Source organism: Cupressus sempervirens, chromosome 5, assembly GCF_028749045.1.
Source record: "Cupressus sempervirens isolate cs-2001-9-10 chromosome 5, ASM2874904v1, whole genome shotgun sequence".
Lineage (NCBI taxonomy): Eukaryota > Viridiplantae > Streptophyta > Pinopsida > Cupressales > Cupressaceae > Cupressus > Cupressus sempervirens.
The window spans coordinates 588,058,578-588,080,121 of record NC_143122.1 but is presented as its reverse complement, the minus strand read 5'-3'; the positions used below and the strand labels follow the sequence as shown (position 1 = coordinate 588,080,121).

General features: G+C 37.1%; 1 protein-coding gene across 1 annotated transcript in view; it reads left to right on the top strand.

Moving 5' to 3' along the window:
- Positions 1 to 5,420: 5,420 nt before the first annotated feature.
- LOC149557296 (uncharacterized) overlaps positions 5,421 to 21,544 on the top strand; it is a 135,886-nt gene continuing 119,762 nt past the window's right edge. Inside the window, exon 1 of the mRNA XM_089831984.1 lies at positions 5,421 to 5,634. The gene's annotated coding sequence lies outside the window, so the exon portion shown is untranslated. The remainder of the gene's footprint in view (positions 5,635 to 21,544) is intronic.

The following is a 21,544-nucleotide window of genomic DNA, read 5'->3' as shown; positions in this document are numbered from 1 at the left end:
AATACTAACCATGTCTTCCAACAATGCAACTCACTCTTACAAATTTTGAAAGAAAAATAATGAAAACAAGCAAGGAAAATAAAAAAATATTACAATCAACACAAAGAGGAAATTTCAGCAAGGCATAGCCTTCAAAGGATACACGAAAAGTCCACTAGAGACAAAGGAATACAAAAATTCAATTTTCACAATCCATACCATCAACAAATAATTAAAGAAACTTCACATAATGTCAAACGACAACCATTGGACATTGTTCTACATCATCATTAAACCAAGATAGAATAAATGAACTAAAAAGACAAAAACTAAATGAAATAGTACCACTTGCATCACATATAAACAACAATGACAACTTCATTAACTCAATACAACCAACAATATCTATTCTTCAAGCACCTCCACAATTCACAACAACAATTTACAAGTTAATGAAACAATTTAGAGAATGCATTGATGCATTATCAGTAGTGACAACATGCACCATATGTAACAAACACTACACAAGAATGTCCATAAAAAAGAATATTCCTGACACTAAATGCTCTCAATGTTTCTTAGAGAAAGAATTACATCGATTCTCTATAGCAAACAACATGAACCCTAGAAAACAACCAAATGTCCTCAAAATACTCACCAACATTGAAGAAATGTTAATTGCTAGAGTGAACCTAGTATTACAAGTCACACATGCAAGAGGAGGAAAATACAAATATACTGGTCATAAAAATCATTTCCTCCAAGAAATTTCCAGCACTGTACTCCTTTTACCAAGAAAAATACAAGACCTTGAACTTGTTATAATATGAAGAACTAATCTACAAGGAAACAATTACAATTACTATGTCAACAAAAACAATGTTCTAAATGCACTACACTACAAAACAAGAAATGATCCATACTACAAAAATATTGAAATTGATCATGATGCCCTCAACTTCTGCCAGAAACAACCACTGATATATCATACATGATCCACAACTTACCTATTCAATGCCACAATACAAAAGCAACATATGATAATGAAACAACCCTTATCAATGACATCAAACTACAACATACAACATCATTCATTCCAAAATTACTTAATGGAGAATGTGAGTTACATACCATTAAGACACTCTTAGGTTTCACAATGAATGAACCAGAAATTGTACCATGGCCATAAATCTATAACTCACCAATAAATGAATACAACATTGAGGGGTTGTTAACCATGGCTTTCCCCACACTATTTCCAACTGGATGCGCACAACCACTTTAACCTAGAAGTAAACAAATTTTCATACATGAATATGCTTTGCACTTATCGAGGTACTATGATAATAGGTTTGGAAAGCATGTATGATTTCACTATTATATTTATAATTTAATTATGAGATATCATAACCAACAGAAAGTAGTTGTATTCCTTAAATCCAACATTCACGAACAATTCCCAAAAACAATTCAAACTCTCTGCCAAAATCTACAAAATGTCCCTGACAATCAATTGGCTAATCAACTCATGCAATTTGGAACTTCATTAAGAGAAACAAGAGCATTTTGGAACAAAAGTCGATTGGACTTGACAATGATGAAAGACTAGCTAGGCACACCTACACTATTTTTCACCTTGAGTTCAACTAACACAAAGTGGGCAAATTTACATACATTGTTCTCATAGAATATAAACCCTACAATATAGATAACATTATTCAAAACCTACATATTACATCACTATACATTCACCAAAGATTCACAATCTTTCGTGAAGAAGTGATAGAAAAATGATTACATGCAACAAATTATTGGTTTAGGTATGAGTGGCAACATCGAGGATCTAATCATGTACATAGATTTATATGGCTTCCAAATGCACCTAGTATGGACACATTAGATTAGACTAACAAACATGATATAAACCAAGCCAAAAATTTCTTTGACAACTATGTTTTAGCATGGAATCCACATGATCAAGTAGAAAGACAAAATAAATCACATCACATGCCAAATGATGACCCTTGTACACTAAACACTCCAAAAATCTTATCATGAACAAATACTAAATACTGTACAAAGACATACAAAATGCACAGATCAAATATGTTTACGAAAACGAGGAAACACAACACAATATCACTACAAAGCTCCATGGAAAGAGCAACCAACATCTACATTGACTTGTGACAATGACAAAATTATTACTTACAATGCAATGAGAAATGATGATTGCCTAAACATCCACAATCCACAAATGCTTGCAATTTGGTGAGCTAATGTTGACTACCAACTAATCACATCTAGAAAAAGTAGTCTCAACTACATTTCAAAATATGCTTCCAAAGTAGAAAAAAATTAGACAACTACAATACAATATTACAAAACATAGCAAATACTAGCCAAACAAACGATGATGCATCTAACATATCAAAAGTTCATGATGGGAATCATTGCAAACCTATACAAATGGGAGTTACTATCCCAAATGGGTGCCTCCAAAAACTTTAAAATCAACAAGCTCGATCTCCTAGGAAAATGAGACATTGATATTAATCACCAATGGAATATAAACAACATTTCACACGAACCAAATGAATCAACAACAAAATTCATTCTTACAAGCAAATTCCAAACAAATGGAAACTTTTTCCATTCAACAAATATGCAACCAAATTACCAACTAGCCCCCAAATAACAATTAGCTTTAGACATCATCACCAAACATCATACAATTTTATTCCCCAATAAGCCACTACACATGATTATCCAGGGAACAACAAGAACTGGCAAATCATACCTTATTGATTGCATTAGAAAAACCATAAACATCACAGAAAATAATGACAAGAAACCATTGCTTGCTCTAGCACCTATAGGAGTTGCTGGTTATAACATTCAAGCATCAACAATCCACACATGCCTTTGAATTCCAATTAAAGAAATAGACCCCTCACAAGGCCAATCATTAACAAACCTTCAAGAAGACTTCAAACATATTAAATACAATCTTATAGATGAATGAGCTTCTTAGGACCAAAACTTCTTATCAAACTTGATAACAACTTGCGTGAGGCATTTCCACATAAAAAACAAGAACCTTTTGGTGGGCTTTCTATCATCCTCATTGGTGACTTAGGCCAGCTACCACTAGTTCTAGATAAGCCAATATATGCCTCAAATTCTACAACAATCATGTTATGACAAACATTCACTATTACAATTACATTGGACACAATCTTTCAACAACAAGGACAAAGCCAATCCCAACAACAATTTCAAAAAATCCTACAAAATATTCAAAATGCAGAACCACTACATGATAATTGGGACACACTCATGACTTGAACAAACAACTCCTTAAGTTCCAAACAAAGAGAAGATTTTGATAAAGCTACACATCTATTTGCAACTAATAAATTCGTGAAACTACATAATAAAAAAATGCTAAAATAGTTGAATCTCCCAATAACACTTAATTTTGCTAGAGTTGCTACACAAAGATCAAATGAACACAATGAAGACAACAAGAGGTTCTAGTATGCATCATCCAACAAATCACGTTAACAACAAACATATGGATACAAACTGGACTTGTAAATGGATCACTTGGAAAAATAACATCAATCATCTATGATACAAGTTCAAACCCACCATATCTACCAAAATATGTTGTTGTTAATTTGAAAAATTACATTGGGCTAGCCTGGGATACACATAACCCAAATAGTGTACCAATTACTGGAGGAAACTGTACACAACTACCACTGGCTATGGCTTGGGTGATTACAATATACAAATCCCAAGGACTTGCACTAGAAAAGGCTACAATAGACACTAGAAAAAGAGAACAACATGGATTGACATTTACATCAATACCGAGAGTGAAATCTATTAACAACCTTCGAATTCAACCACCATTTTCTTTTGAAAGATACTATAAAATGCAAAATAATTTTTACATAGCTGCCAGGAGGAAGGAAGAAGCACATCTACAACTACTGTCACCACTTCAACAAACAACACTGCCTACAACATGGAAACATTAATCGACAAAGGTAACAACATAATCTTATATCCATCATTTAAAATAATTCTCAAGAAAAGAATTAAAAAATAAAATCTAAACACATTTGATTCCCATTACTTTCTAACAAAAGCTCACTTTACCATGCAGGCACACAACAAATCACGATTCAAACATAACATATTCGGATTACAACTGTCATTCTACAAAATCTACCAATTGCAAAAGTAAGTATATCCACTACTAATTTTCTTCCTTTACTAAAATATTTTGAAATCAAACTTTTTTTATACACAATTCTTGTTTCCATTGTCCAAGTGTACTTTTCAACAACAAAAAATCCATGCCACATTGCATTGGAAACAAATTCAATTGACATAATACGATTCTAATGTTTGTTTGTAGATCAAAGTATACTACTTCAACTATCTACCATGGGCTTTCTAAAAGGATCGCATGTGCTCCAACATCACAGTCTTCAACACTACCGACACACTTTTTTGTTAACTTTTGCATAGCCTCATACCAAGATGATTTGTAATTCTTCTTCTCCAATAAAATACTATGAGTATTGTTGACATTATCAGTACTACATACATTTGACCATAATTATTTTTTAGTTTCTTAATTCTTTTATCCATGAATTTAGAGTTCGAAATTAGCCCCTCTAACAATCTCTTGGTCACAACATGATATTGAATTATCTCAAACAACGTTCGCATCCATATACGCCCTCAATAAAGAATAATTATACATATATGCATCTTACTAATTACATACCTCTTTTTCATTAAAGCCTACTTCAAATTAAGTGTATATTATTATAAAAGTGCAATTTCAAAGTTTATCTTATGTTGGCTTTGATTCTTTATTTTAAGCAAACATTGTGGTAGGTAATAAGTTCTTCTTTTAGCTTCTCAAAGAAAATTCCCAACTTCTCATGTGTATCCATATCTATAATAGCATATTAATTGCTCCTAAGTTAAAACACATAATTAAAATTCCTATCAATACTCAGTATCATGTCTATATTATTCTATAATTGTACTAATGCTGACTTTATTGCATTATGCATTATGATATTCTCTCCAAAATACATTATATTTTTCATTTTTATACTTTAGATGACCAAAAAATGTGTTACATCGAGAAAAAACCTCCCTATTATCAATAGAAAAATATAAAAAGATAAAATTGTACACCTATAAGTTGAACAAGGTTTCAGACTAGAAAATCATAGACAATGTTCCTAAAAGTAGTATGCTCACCAATAAAGCATTTCCTCTGAGGTTGACCAACATTTTATATACTATATCTCAACATCCAAACTCAACAAGATTTATTTAACAACTAAGTGATCAAACCAACACAATCAAAACACATTTACTAACATATTTCACCAAATTCGACAAACAACTCCCATCACTATGCACCTACATAAAGGCACAATTGCTAGTTTTACACTATATGGGAAGGATGCATTTTTTTCATTTTCATTTTCATTGGGCAATGTTACAAATAACATTGAATATCTGGACGAAATACTCTTCCCGAGCAGGTGGATAAACATCTGAGGAACTCAGAGCATCAAATTGTATACAAGCATCGATTTAACAATTTATCAACTGGTAGTTTCTTACTTCCCTATATTTTTTCATGTAGCCAACCTTGTATGACCTAATATTTTGCAATTTTCTGCGTGTTGGAGTTTTGATTGTTGCGTTATTTGGCCGGGTCTAGAAACCCTACTGCATCTTTGTTCATATTTGCTATTCGTCATTTTTAACTTATTTGTTCGGAGAGGAGTTTTATCCCGTGCAAATGTGCGAGGAAACCTAAATGCTGTAGTCTTTCATTACTGTCTACGCATAAACTTACATTTTTTTTCCCTGTCGAATCTTGTATAACTTGAGTCAAAAAGTAAATTTATTTCGACATCGTACTGTTGAAAATGTACCTCTCAACATCCTAAAACGCTTTCTTGGTTACTGTTGGCAGAATTCTGTAGGAGCTAGGAAATTTGAAAAAAAAGTCGCTGAAAACACTTGAAAATCACATCATATAGTGCGAAAAAGATCCGGTGCCGAAGGAAGGGATGGGAATTGTAGGTTTTTGATGAATCAGGGAGAATAGGGAAATGGAAATTTATAGGTGGGAGATTAACGCGTTGAATGAAACATTGAGGGACGTGGTTTGCCGCTCAGGCAACAACCGGCCTTTATCCGCTAGCTAATTGGAAATTGCGTTTGGGGCTGCAATGTTCTTGTTGCAGAATATTTCTTCCATGTTTATGACATGGAAGCCACAATGAAGATTTATTTACTGGTGTTGAATAGCGAGGGTTATATGCCCATGGAATCAAGAGCTGTTTAGTGTTGAAAAAAAGGCCCCAAGAAAGAGAACTCGAGTCATACCTGTTCTTTTTAGAACAACATGAAAACCCCATTTGAGAAGATCAAATAAGCTAAGAGATTTGAAACTCTTAAAAGTAGGTTTGATTCTCATAGTCAATGGAGGAATCCCTTTGTCCAAAACATTTTGTAGAAGCGTCTTTGCTAATTTGATCTTATTATGGAATGATAATTCCTGATTGATAATTTTATATGCAACCATTCAAACTTGAAATTCATAATGCTAATAACTCATTCCTATTACTATACAAATCAGAGAAAACTTACTTCAAGCTCACATGTTTGGTAGAAGCCCTATCAATATTCAGAATATTAACATAGTAAGAGATAAGAACAGATTCTATAAGAGCAAATCATCAATTGAAAATAACAATATTTCTTCAAAGGAAGAAAACAAATAAGCAAACAATCAAGGAGATAGATGCTAAGAGAAATATTACAATACCTTTCATGACCTAATAGCATAGTAACACGGGGACGTGTCTCCCCCCTTTTGCCCCACGTCCTGGAGACTTCAATGTACCAGGGACTTGGGGACTCCATCCCCCTTCCTTAGCGGCACCACCAGATTCTGCCACCTCCATTGAGAATGGGGGACATCCTGATGTTGACTATTTGCAGATTCGACTATTTATGTTTAATGTTCGATGTTCCAATTCAATGCAATGTTCAAGTATTTACTCTTTTACATCTTTATATCTTATATTGCAATACATATTTTCATAAATAACATTTTAAGTACCATATATATATATATTGTCCCCCGTTGTTGGCCCCAAATTAAGGCCCCTTTATCCCCTCGTCCTGGAAACTTGTCCCCCCTGTTCCGACGTTCCCCCATCCCCCAGGGCGGTGTAACTATGCCTAATAGTTCTAGTCCAAGCAAGTCCATGTTAGGCCTGTCTATTCTTGTGACTCTGGTAACACAGGTCCTCTTCAGATGCCATTTTGGGGATCAATGATGTATTTAGTATTAAGTCTCTTCTTACTGAGTTATTGTCAACTTTCAGTTTTACCCCTTTAGATCTATAGTTGTTAATATTCTTTAGGATTTTGTTCAAGGTTGCTTGTCATGTTGGTCATTTGGTAACTCACTTCTCATCAATCCCTAAGGCTCCCACCTTGCATCTTTTCTGTGTATCCTTTGCTTTACCATTCCCTATCTCTCTATGCAGGTTTCTTGCCATACTAGGGCATTCATGATTTAGGCGATTTAGGTCTGGTTGGGATATGTTATCCGCGTCTTCCCGATGAGAGGTGAGTTCTCCTTATTTCCGTAACTCCTATCTTACACCAACATTCTCATCTCCTTCAGATTTCAAGTAACTTGATTAGTTATCCGACTTGGTGAAGTTCATCAAGCATGTAGCCGAAGGACAATGTCACCACAGTATTCACAAATGTACACTTGCTTGACTAATGATGAAGAGGATCCAGAGAATTGCAAATTAGAGCTACAAAGGTTTTGAGTCAAAGTTCAGAGGTAAAATCCATTTTTGCAAATAGAAACGGGTTTGCGATTTTTTAGCTGCTTATAGATGGAAGAGAAAGCATCCTGTTTTGCTTCTGAAAATAACATGACTTATACTCGATTCAAAAGGTTTTTATGCATAAATGGGACCTAGGTATGACACTAAATGGAGTTATTCTAAGAAGCCCGTAATGGTTAATCCATGTTCGAGATCTCATCACAAGGTATCTGATCGAAACAAAGGGTAAAATGGAGTAGAGTGTTTCTTCCTTTGGAAAATGCTGCTTTTAGAAGGGTTTTTCGTCGAAAGGAAATATAAAAGGCTACTTCTTCAAAGACTTTGAAAATAAAGAGCTATGTGAATGCAATATGAGAATATTCTATGGAGATACCCAAAAGATGCTTCCGGTAAAGTCAGTCGTAAAGGTGCATTTCCGGTATATAGATAATCAAGTGTTGGATGCCCAATGCAGAGAATAAGAAAATGAAGTGCCCAAGGTATCGAAGGTTATTCCCCTCATTACGATTTCGAATCAAAGGAAAGATATGCATACAGAAAGATGAATCTGCGCTCTCCCCTACGCACATATTTAGTTGTCATATAAATCCTCACTCCGGATCCTCAGGTAAACAAGGCACTTTCCGTTAAAATAAAAATCCTTGTTTTGGTAAGTGGCTTTTAGTGATACGATTTCACTTTAAGTAAGGTAATATGGCTTTCGGATTTATGAATCTTTATGTGCATAGAAACAAAAAGTTTTAAATAGCCGTTGATTATTGAATTTATTACAAATCCTACTGTTATGATTGTTGGTTGTGCTTAATTTCATTCGTGTGGTGCCAACATTCGGATTTTTGCATCTATTTCATCGGAATTGCCTCAAAATTGTTCTCATTGTTTTAACGACTTTTTATTGAGAATTGCATCCTCTGTGAAATCATAGTAAATGGCAATCAGAGTAGCAGGTTATGATAAGCTTAAAGGCTTGGAAAGTGAATTAAAAGATCTTACCGATACTTCATTTAGGTTCTATGACTTAGGCGATCTTCATAGAAGGCTTAATTCTCAGCCCATTCACTCAATTACCCAGAAATTGAAAAGAGAGTGGATTGGTGGAAGCTGTTAGATTTCCCATGGCTGTGCAAGCTCCAGAGCTGGTTAGAGAATGCATCGAAAGATATGATCCGAAGATGAAGCAAATCTTGCTTCCTGATCAGACTATCCTTCTTTCAATAAACAAGGCCTTGATGTAGCCTGCATTTGGCGTGCCTGTGAATGAGGAATATTGTGATATTGATTTCGGATCCTCTGCATCCATGTTCAATGAAAAGAAAACTTTGAGAAGAGAGGATATGCAGAGGATGTGGTTCCAAATACCTCGCTCAAAGAAGAGCAAGATGCCAAAAACACTCTTTGGGACCAATTTGAAGAAAGAAATCGTTGATATCCTGGCCTTACTGCTGAGATTGAAGGGAAAAGAAGAAATTTTGGAATTCATTGAGCATTACTTCTTCCTCGTACAAGCCATATGTGCCGAAGGACTGTAGACCGACTGGGCAGAGATCATATGTGATGAGCTTGCCTCATGTTTGAATTCAGCTAGGGGATTCAAGAAGTTTTACATGTCTTCATATTTAATCTACTTCTTGGCTACACATCATCTATAGCCGGGTCTTCCCAGGATTGAATACTACGATGTATGAATTCTACCTACACCTTCAGTTGCAGAGGAACTTTGAGGAGTATGTGAAAGTGAATGATGCCTTCACTATGAGATTATGCCGGGTATTGCAAGGCTGCTCGGAGCGAAGATTTTCACCAAATGCAATTTTGGCTATTAGCCAGTTCGGATGCTCTTGCATCCAATTTTCGAGCTTCTCCTACATACGGATCGGTGCTTTTGATGGTTTTCCCAAAAGACTTCCTAGGTACCTGGAGGACAAGGTTGTCTTGTCGAATTATGTCAACAAATACTTGAAGTGAACACCTTGTGTTCAAATGTAAAGAAGATAGCCAAGATTTCCTTCCCCATAGTGGTTAGACTCTATTCCTGTGCCTCTAGATTTGATGCTTGGAATCTAGTTAAGAGTTTCGAAAGTAAAATCAAGTTGATTGATTATGAGGTACTTAGGCCTCATTATGACCCTGTCAACTTTGTGAAGGATCAATTGAAGTTGGGATATGCCCATAGACACGTTCTAGATTATTGAAGATTTTTGGGCTGGATGTCTCAAAAATATCAAACCCGGGAGAAGTATTGGTCTCGACTGACAATTGATGAAATTAAATTATATAATGACTCTGTTGATGTTTCTGATCTTGTAGATGACGACCTCTATATGTATCCCTCGTCTTATGAGCAGATTAAAGGAACTCCCATTATGTCTACCTCACCTGCTGGTCCTGTCATCGTTATAATGGATGTCCTAATGCACATGATCATTAAGAGGATAGACAAATGGGTAGAGTGGACCCATGCGAGAAAGAAGAGAACGGGAAGCATAGGATCCACTGTTGGAGTGACTTCCGGAGCTGCTCAATCAGCTGCAGCGACCTCCACCATTGCTGCCAGTTTAACATTTGTAGGCCTAGCTCAGTCTATCGACCAAGGAGGAGACCAACCCCTGGAGAAGAATGTTCCGATTACCCCTACTTGTGGAGGAGGATCTCTTCTAGACACAGGAAAAGTCGGGGAGAAGGAGAAGGTCAAAGAAAAGGAAAAAGAGCCTGAGCAAGAGAAGTTAGTAGCTAAGCCTGCCTCCCTTTGTTCGGGTCATCAATCTTGATGGTGACACCAATCCCATGGATGGACAAGAACATGATGCATGCCAGCAAGGGGATACTTTGGCCCTCTCAGTAACCAAAGGCTCTGCTTTCCCCACTGTTACTCAGAAGAAGCAGACTCCCCCAGTGGCAAGAAAACTCTTTGATCCCACTGCTTTGCAATCAGCGATCATTGTCCTCTCAATCGAGTCATGGTTGGAGGAGACCATCGATCGGAAGAAGTAGAGATATGAAGAAGATGCTCCATCCAAGGACCTTATCACACAGGCAACTTCTTCTCAACCACAATCGAAGAAGACAAAGACGCAAAAGTCCATAGCAACATTGGCCACCGATCCCTCTATTGGCCACATGTTGATGGAGATAGCAAAGCCTCAGAAGAAGGGCAAGTTCCATGAGCTCTCTGTTGATGACTTTCAAATCAGAACTGTGGACATTGGTATTCTTGTTCATGATTCCATGGTAAATATATGGAAATCTGCTAATGAAAAGATAGAAGACAGATTGAAGGAGTTGAGGGCGGAGAAAGAGGTACTCAAGGCCTCAAACAAAGAACTAATGGATTACATCAGGTCTGCACTTGGAAGCACTTCGACTAGCACATTTGACCCAAACATAGAGGAGAATAAGAACTTGCTTTTAAAGTTGCAACAGGAAATACAATTTGGACAAATTGGTAGATCATGGATTGATCAGATGAAGACACAAGGTCCCCCACTTATTGAAAATTTGGGAAACTTGCTATTAGATGCTCACAAGTTAAGGGAGGCAGCTTCTAGTCATCAAATTACCATGCAAAACACAACAGATAGACTGACAGAGCAATTGACACTATTGCAAGAAGTGATTGATATGAAGACCAACATTGCCATCTCCCATGGGATCCTTAAAATAGGTAAAGAGCCATTGTTTCATTGGAAACAATCTTTGGAGTTTATAGTGAAAAGCTCTGCAAGATCTGCAAATGAGCTTAAGGATGTACATGACCTAGTGCAGAAGGTTATAGAGAAGCTCTTTGAACACTTGAAAGTGCTGCAGATAGAGTAATATGTATCTAGTGGTAGATATTGAGCGGATGAAGACCAAGTTCCTAGCATTTGTCGATGAAGCCACTAATCCACTCAACTTCCAGATGACAAAGATCAAGGAGCTTTCATCAGCAAACTCCATCTTAAGGCGGACATCGAAGAAGTTCTAATCAAAAGTCGCCAGAGTGGATCAATTGATAGAGATGCACGACTACTGGATGATTCGAGCTGATAATATCATAATCCCAAGTGTCGACGAGCTAGATAAAGTAACAGATGCAATGAAGGCTTATAGAGCTAAGGCAGTGACTCTGAAGAAAGCATGATGCTCTGATATTCTCTTAGACATCTGTCATTCTCTCTCTCTTCTATCTCATTTCTCTGATGTAGCCACTTTTGGCATTTTTTCAGTATGCGTAGACTCTGTAACGGACAATGACTCAGTCAAGTCCTATTTTCTAGCTTCCTTCGTTTAGAGATGCTCTGCATTGCAATCATCAAATGTAACTGGCCATTTTGAAAGGGCCTATATATGTAACTTTTTGAGAAGTTAATAGGATCAACAAAGTTATTTGTGGACGAAACCTCGTAGTTGGGACTACTGTGTGCGAGTCTGAGTCTACATGTTAATTTTGCTGTTCATTTAGTTACTGTATGATGTTTGGAATGAATGTGCTGTAACTGAAATTGAATGATCGCAAGTAAACTTGGTTTTATTTCTTTCATCTTAGTGGATTGTAAGCTTTACTTTCCTCAACATAAGCATTATTCTTTTCCTTGTGCTGTGCACTGTAGTTCGTGTGTGTTTCAGTTAATTGTTTGAGGAGTTCGGAAAATGATTAATGAAGTAGCCAAAAAGGGGACAATCCGGGTATTGTCAAAACTCAGCTATTTCAGCAATCCAGCAATTGCCCAATCAGTCATCCTTTCCTCTCTTTTCCGTTGTAGGTAGCCTTGCATGCATTTCAATCTTGCATTTATATTAGAATAAGTTGTATAATAGATGTTAGGCTCATTTTTGAAAATTGCCTAGGTTGTTTGAAGTGTTGAACAATCTAGTTGCTCACCTCTTCTGCTCTCAGGTTAAGAGCATACCCCCAAAACTTAAAAACAAAATTGATTGCAAATCTTGCATTTTAAAGGGAGCTGTACCTTTCAATTCAGGGGTCTTTGATAGATTACTACACTGACCCATTCTGTTGTTAGCTTCTTTGTTTTCCATTAGCCATTGGGCTCTCTGAGAGTCAAGGTATAAACCAAAGAATTAAGGAAGACAAACTGTTAACCAACACGAGTCAAAAAAAGTCTCCTATCTCTGATAAATTTGAGTCTTGTAACATTTGTTAAGAGCTATGAGAATGAACTTGACATTTGTAAGGGAAAGGGGCACTTATATAATGTGTGATTAGCACCAAGTCAAATGTTAATTTAATCTCTGCTAAGTGTAAAGTTAAAATTCATGAAAACAGTGTTTGCAAGTCTGCAGCAACCAATAACAGGAGTAATTGAAGCATTGAAATAGTTCAAATGGCAGATATAGGTTGAAGTTATCACAATAGAAATCCAGCAAAAATGTGGAGGAATTACTCACTGCACATTTAATTAATCTTTACCTCCATAGTTATTCAATATGATTCTAATGCACTTTTTACAGTGATAACAAGATGAGAATTGCTAAAAAGATGGCATTAAGGGTGATATCAGATTAAGTCTTAAGATGTTGAGAATGAACTTGACATTTTGTAAGGGAAAGGGACACTTATATAATGTATGATTAGCATCAAACCAAATGTTAATTTAATCTCTGTTAAGTGTAAAGTTGAAATTCATGAAACAGTTTTTGAAAGCCCGCAGCAACTAATAACAGGAGTAATTGAAGACATTGAAGTAGTTGAAATGGCAGATATAGGTTGAAGTTATAACAACAGAAGTCCTGTGAAATTATGGAGGAATTAGTCACTGCTCACATTTAATTAATTTTTACCTCCCTACAAATTCAATATTACACTGGTCCACTTTTTATAGTGTGTTGCCCGGCTATAAAATTCTTTCAATTTTATAAGCCTTGGTTAATTTTTATTAAATTGTCCAATTTTAAGCTTTTAATTGGCCATTTTATCGCTGAATTTTTGTGAGTCTCCAAACTTCCATGTCCCCGGCTTGTTCCCAGCTCCGTACAGTGCTTGAGATCATTGAAATCCAGCTTCTGAGCCTCAAGTTATAAAAGGTTAATGATTGCCGCCAAAAACACGTATTTATTAACCTTTAACTTCTTAAAAGGTTGATGTTAACCACCAAAAACGTGTTTTTCTTAACCTCCAAGTAAAAGGTTAATATTAACCACTAAAAATACGTTTTTCCTAACCTCTCCAATAGGTTAATGATAGCGATTAAAAACACGTAATTCTTAACCTCCATGAGACAGTTATTAACCTGCTTGAAAATTTCCAATTATATAAACCATATGTAAATATGGATGTGAATCAAAGTATTCGTTGAATTGTATATAAATCATTTGGCATAGTGCATATGCAAACATGCATGATGGTCTATGTTCTGAAGCAAATTAAGCGCAAAATGATAAAGTATGAGGAACACGAGTCCCATGTTCATTCAGATCAATTCTCATACCATTGCCAAGCATAGAGTTTGTTTGAGAGAATCAATCGGCAAGCTTAGTGACATCTTGTCAAGAGATAATCAAAACAAAAAAAGGAGTTCATTCAGCATTCCCTTACCTCCGAGCCTGATAATTCAGTTATGAGTCCGTAGTCAAAGGTTTTATAAGTTTGCAAAATTGGTATTTCTAGTACCTTGGAGTTAACTGAATACATCTAAAGCCGTATGCAGTGGAAGCCATGCTCGGAGTCAAAGAAACGCGAAATGAAGGAGCCGTGAGAGAATATTAAAGAGAACGCGCGGATAGTAGTTTGGGGCGCTATTTATGCTGAGTATAGTAACCGGAGTCCTAGAGATGAGATGGAGCAACGTGAGCAAGGACGAATGTAACCTCAGATTTCAAATGTAATCAAAGACTTCGGATCAATATGAGAGCGGAATGAAGCAGCGGCAGCGAGTTTGTTTCCTACTAGTTCCGTTCCTAACAAGTTCACCGAAAAGGTTGACCCCGCCATATAATTTATAGGGGCCCGACCCTGTATAATATAGAGGCCCTTTACTATATAGGGGACCTAGGCACAGGTAGACGCACTGGCTAATTGGATAGAGGGACGCCCTAAAATTTTATGGCCGGCTACACTGATGGTATACATCAAGTAGGGTGGGTTCCAGACCAATGAGCGGTTCCCCAAAGTCGCTCTTCCTTCTCACTCCATTGATACGAACTCTTAATACTGCCCGTCAACCTTATAAAAGGCGTCACCACAAACGTTCCATTTTGAAATCCGCAGTTTTGTTCCCGCATTCCGGATTGTGAATTGGAAGAAGATTGTCCGGTTTGACAGGTTTTAGCTTTAAATGATGCCTTTGATCAATATGATATTTAACCATTCCTTATCAAAGTTTTCCTATTATCTGCATACATGAGAGATGGAAGATGTCTGCGTCCTCCGTTGACACAATCTCACTATAGATAAAAGATCCATGAACAAGTTGCAAAGGGATACAAGCAGCTCCTGAGATCGCCCCTGATTTGTTTGACGTAATGCCTAGATAAAAAGGGGGGTGGTGGACACAAACATGACATGTAGAGTGCTAGGGAAGCACGCGAAATGTTTGACAAAATACCCTTTCCTGACCTGCAGCTTTGGAACTTCCACTCATTAAGTCACCTGGGTTCGAATCAGCATTCTTATTTTCTTTGTAACTCGGCATATTTGAGAAAAGGATTGGAAGTCAAGCCATGAGGTACAAGTATCAGAGGCCAGATTATGCTCCTGTTTTAAGAAGTACGCTTCCAGATATTGGTGATACTATTTTAGGAAATGTTTGTCTTCAAGACTTCTGGTCATCTCTTACGAATGAAGAAAAGACTCCATTAGCTAGAAAAATATTGGACAGTGGCTTGGCCCAAGCAGGCGGGCATCCCATTTCCGTACAATGCCCAGAGTTAGTGTTGGAATGCATGAAGGCTTATCATCCCAGCACTAGAGAAGTTCTTTCGCCGAACGATGAAACAATTGCCCGCCTGGACCCTGCATCTATTGCTATCATTTTTCGATTGCCCGCTAGGATGCAATATGCCAGCATTAATCTAAGAACTGCCAAGGAATATTTTACTGCCAATCAAACTCAATGTTTAAATACTGTGGCAAGATCGTGGTTCTTCCAACCGAGAAGAGGCAAATCTCAATTAGGCAAATCCATTCACAGATCATCACTGAAAGAAGATGTGGCGAACATGGTAACTTTGTTGAGCAGGATCGTTGGTCTTCGGGATTCACACGAGTTTGAAGGTTGGATGTTTCTATTCATTAATATGGTCTGTGAAGGAAAACAATACATTGATTGGGCTGAAATTATCAGTGACTCACTGCACAGACAGCTCATGGGACTTCGGGAAAATGACTACTTTTATATGACTTCATACCTTTTCTATGCCATTGCAAGTACCAAAAGTTGGCCAGGACTTAACCGGCAGGGCATTTATGATGACACAACCATCATTTATAATTATCTTCCTCAAATTTAGTATGATAATAGCCTACACCATTTCAGAAGAGTGAATGACGCATTCACCATGCTAACTGTAAGGGAAATTCAGGGGAACATTGGGCTCAGGATTTCACCAGAAGCAGCGATGAAAGTGCAAAAATATGGAAGTGTTTTTATACAATTTCCGAAGTTTACTTATATTCGGCTGGCTGCCAATGATGGATGTCCGTTGATGTTACCTAGATTTGTTGATGATAAACTAGTCTTAATTGAAATGTGCAGGCAAATTAATCAAATCAACAAACTTTGCAGGAACAGGAGGACAGATGAAATAACTTTCCCTATCGGCATCGGATATTATAGTTGTGACACTGCATCAGATGCCAGGAACATCGAAAGGTCTATTGCCACGATAAATTTGCATCCTTACACGATGCGTTTCCCTTATGATAGTAAGGGCTATGCTGTGAATGAATTGAAGTTAAATCCCAGTCTCGGTCACTTCCCGGCTCTAGAAGACTTTTGGGAGGATTGTGAAAATGACTTCGAAGTCAGGAAGAGGGATTGGATGCGACTTACAGTACGACAAGTAATAGACTTCAAGTTAGACATTGATGTAACAGGCATAGATGATGATGAGGTTTCTTTGGTTGATCCTTATTATTACGAGAAAATTGAATTACTAGAGCTCCCTCCTATTGATTGGTCAATTCCCGAATTGAAAAGCTTGAAAGAGAGGTCTTCCTATGTTCTTAAAAGAACAAGAGACTGGATCAGTAAAGTCAGAATCGAAAAAGCAACTGGTGAATCTCAAAATAAAGAGGGGAGCAATAATACAGGGGAATCGTCTCAAATGGCGATAGAGGCCACTTCTAGTGAGCAGATACAACAACTGGATATAGATGCTCAAGATCAAGATGAAGGTTTGAATCAGCCAGATAAGTTTACAGTCCAAAGGAAAAGGACAAAAATGAAAGATAGAAGGAATGAAAAAGACCAAAAAAGCCCTCAAATTGCTGAATCACATGTTCCAGTTACATCCCCTCGTGATGTAGCAATTCCTCGTTTGAGCCTTCATCCTCCTGATATGCCCATAATAGACATTACACAGTTAGATGACCCATTATCTAATTCGGAAGACTTAATGATGGTTGCCGAAAATGTAACAGGTGCCGAACAAGTTTCAAAGGTTACACATTCATGGTTCCAAGATAGTCTTCAGAAGAGGAAGAAAGTTGTTCAAATGGTTCCACCTCCATTTGATATGGTCTCTAGCATTCTTTAGAAGCCTCCTAAGGCGAAAAAGACCAAAGTGATGTCCAGGTTAGCTATTGATAAAACTTAAGGCAATTTGTGTGTGGAATTAGCCAAGCCTATAGTTGAAAAGAATGTTGATGAAGCATCTGAATCAGATTTCATTCTAGAAAACGTTGACCTTGGTCCTTCTAATGCGGAAAGAGAGTTTCAAAATTTTGAATTGATTGCTGCTCAGATGTTGCAAAGAGCGAAGAAAGAGAGAAGAGCCAAAGAGCAACTCAAAGATCAACTTCAGATGATGGTAGCTTATGTTAATTCAATCAGCAATCCTTCTAATACCCAAGTCGTGGCCACCCCGCCGGTTCTAACAGGTCTTGATGGTATTTTAGATCATACTGTTGTTCAAAGAATCGACCAACAAAAGTCATATAGTATGATGATCGAAGCTTGGATAAACAGGATGATAGAAGATGCTTCAAAACTTATAACTGGAGTAAAAGAGATATGTGGGAAAGCCATCACGCAGATACAGGAAATTTCTAAAGAGCTGGAAAACAGCAAAGAACATAAATCCAACTGGCAAAAAGTAGCTGATGAATTAAAGGAAATGGCCAAGTTGGATACGAGCACCCTACTCCTTGAGAAAATTATTGCTGATCCAAGTGACAACCAAATACGTATCTGGAGTAAAAGTGTTGGTTGAAAGATGATAAACATCAACAAAGGGATCACTGAGTTCGAGAAGTTAATAACTTCTTTGGAGCAACTGAAAGCAAAAAGTACAGATGAATTAATCTCTACTATCACAGGTGGGGTGCCAGTAAGTGATCTTCAGCATGTTGATTGTCAGTTTCTCCTTGATTCCTTCAGCATTCAGATTCATTCAGAAATAGAGAACCGTGTGTCAGATGCTGAAACTATGATGAAGCTTAGCCTGGTTGCAGTCACGCTGGGAGATTGTAACATTTCAGCCTATCGGCAGGAGTCAGAAGAAATCCAAGATAGATACCTCACAGCCAAACTCAAGATGCAAAACGTGTTCATACCGAACTATGAATCAATGATACTCATCCGAGATGCTTACAGGGCTTTCTGAGACAGATTGATTGTGTCCTGATAGATAGGGCTAATAGCTAGAAGAATTAGTGATTGTATATGCAAACGTTTTTAGGAATTCTAGCTAAAGTTTTGTTTTTGCAAGTTTCCTTGCATAGGTTAATTTTCTTAAGGTTAATTAACCTTCCAAAATTTCGTATTTCGGAGGTGGTTATTAACCTCAGAGAGGTAGTTATTAACCTCTATGTCTATATAAGGACACCTTTTGGCTTTGTAAAGGGACTTTTTGGGTTGGAAAAATAAGGGAACACTATGCTGAAATTTTGATCTAGGGATAAATTTTGGAAAGTATGTACACTTTTTATCTCTGAATTGAAAAATCTCTATTGTTTTTCTTGGTGCGAGGAAATGAAATGAGATCTACTTTGGGTTTCTTATTTTAAAATCCAAATTGTTATACGTTGTAGTGGACATTCTCATGGTGCTATGCGAATGTTTACAGATGATAATGAATGTGCTTAATAATACAGGTTGCTTTCAAGCGTAGTTCTTGGGTATCTCTGTTATCGATCTTGTTAATCTCCGAAGGCTGTGAGGGCGTGTGGTGCATTCACCTTCCACAACTTTCTCTTAAATTTTGAAGTTTTAGATTCTTTAATTGAAAAACCTTTTAAAAATTATATCTTACGAGGGAGCTGCCCCTCCAAACGCAGAGGAAGGCCAGATATCAAGGGCCTATCCAACTGTTGTGAACGATTTGCCACATACACTCCATTGGGCAAATTCTTCTGTGACAAATCTGTTTACCAACAGATTTTTTGGCGACTCTACTGGGGAGACTGAACAGAAAGATTGACAGTCGCCTATGATGAAGTACAATGGTGCTTCCACATGAGAACATTTTTCCTGTTCTCCAACCGAACCTTGGCTTTCAAGACACCCAGGAAGATATCATCTCAGACTTGAACACTCTTGCCTGGAGGTGTAGACGAAGTGTACAAGAATATCATCAAGTTAATCGAGTTCTTGAAGAAGAAGAAGAGTTCGGAGAAATCTTGCGAAGAGCCCCTATTGGTCAGGACGTTGTAGTTATTGAAAGAATAGTGGTCATTCCAAGAAGAAACAGACAGAATCTTGGTCATATTCAAGGGCAAATAAATAATAACAACTAAGCTGGTTGATAAACCATACACTCGGGTTGATAGACAAAAGGGTTTGGTAGACAAAGATTTTGAAGCCCTTCAAAAGTTAGATTTTAAGCCAATTACTCCTAAGAAGAAGAAAAAGGTCAAGTCTGTTAGTAGGTCTTCTTCTCCAACTAAGGCTACTGTTTCCCCTACGGCCTTTCAAGCTTTGCTTTTGCCAGGTACTATTGTACCTTCAGCTATAAATTTACAGCCCTTGAATATCATTCTTCCGACCATGGCACATCAAGCACCGCAGCCACCAGTCCCATGGGGAGCTGCTATTGGCCCTCTAAATTTAGGAAACCAACTACATGACATGCCCGTTGGTTCTCGAAAAATTCTTCCCAAGTTTTCTGGTGACGGAAAAGTCACTACTGATCAGCATATAAGTGCATTCTTTACAGCAAGCGGTGTTCTTGCAATCCAATATGAAGATGTTTCTGTCCGTCTTTTTGTTGAAACACTTACCGAAGCTGCAGCTGAATGGTTTGGACAGCTACCAGCTGGATCAATTACCTCTTGGGTAACTTTGATTCAGGCTTTTGAGAGGAGATTTAAGACTGCTGAAGATGAACATTTGCTCCTTTCCCAGTTGACTTCAATGAAGAAGGAAATTCATGAACCCATGCGAGAATTCATTGCTCGTTTTAATCAGACGGTGAATCGAATTCCTGTTAACAAAAGACCCACTGAAGAAAATCAAATGACTTTCTTCATCAGTGCTCAACCTTCTGATGTAAGTTTTCAAATACGAAGCCTTGGCTATCGAGGTGGAAGATGACTTGCTTAGTTCAGGAAAATGGAGTCGTGATCTACGAAAGGGAAAAGGTCAACAAGCCCCTCCAAACGCAGAGGAAGGCCGGATATCAAGGGCCTATCCAACTGTTGTGAACGATTTGCCACATACACTCCATTGGGCAAATTCTTCTGTGACAAATCTGTTTACCAACATAGTGATAAGTGATAAAAAGAGGAGATTTGCAAAAAAATGGCATTAAGGGTGATATCAGTATAAGTCTTAAGATGCTGAGACCAAAGTGCCATTTTTCATAGTTAAGAGTGCATGAGCCCTACTGTCACCTGAGCTATGGGAACAACGTTCAATTGATGTTACTGCATAAAAAAAACATTTCCAAATGACTATTGATTGATAGACAGGTCTAAAATACTTGAAGAACAAGTGTTAATCAACGAGATAGAAAAAAGAGTGTTAATGAGCCTCAATGGAATATGTAATGCTAAATAACAGAATAATGTAATGCATGGAAGATAAATAGTTCAGAAGTGAAACAACACAGCAAATTAGTGAAGATAAATAGTGAAAAGAGTAACATAATAGTTATTGTAGGTTCTAGATTAAGGAGTCTGAAAAATCAACATCAAGAGATGTTTTCAAAGTCTCATTCTTTACTTTAAAGCTCTGGACCTTTCCAATTGCTATTTGGTTAATATTCTTTTTAAGAGGCTAAAATTACTTAAATAAAAACATTTACTGAACGTGGCCAGAGAAAATTATGTGTCCAGAAGTTTGAAAAGCTCTTGACCGATTCAAGTGCAATCTGTCTAATTTAATTTTTAAGAAAGGGCTTATTATTCATAGAAGCAAATGAAGTTGGCTAGGTGATTACAATGACCACATATCTTAAAAAACAAGAGCAAGAAATTTTGTTAGAGCACCATGATTCATGTTGAATCATGTTAAATGTAACAAAGCCAGTACACGAAGAGA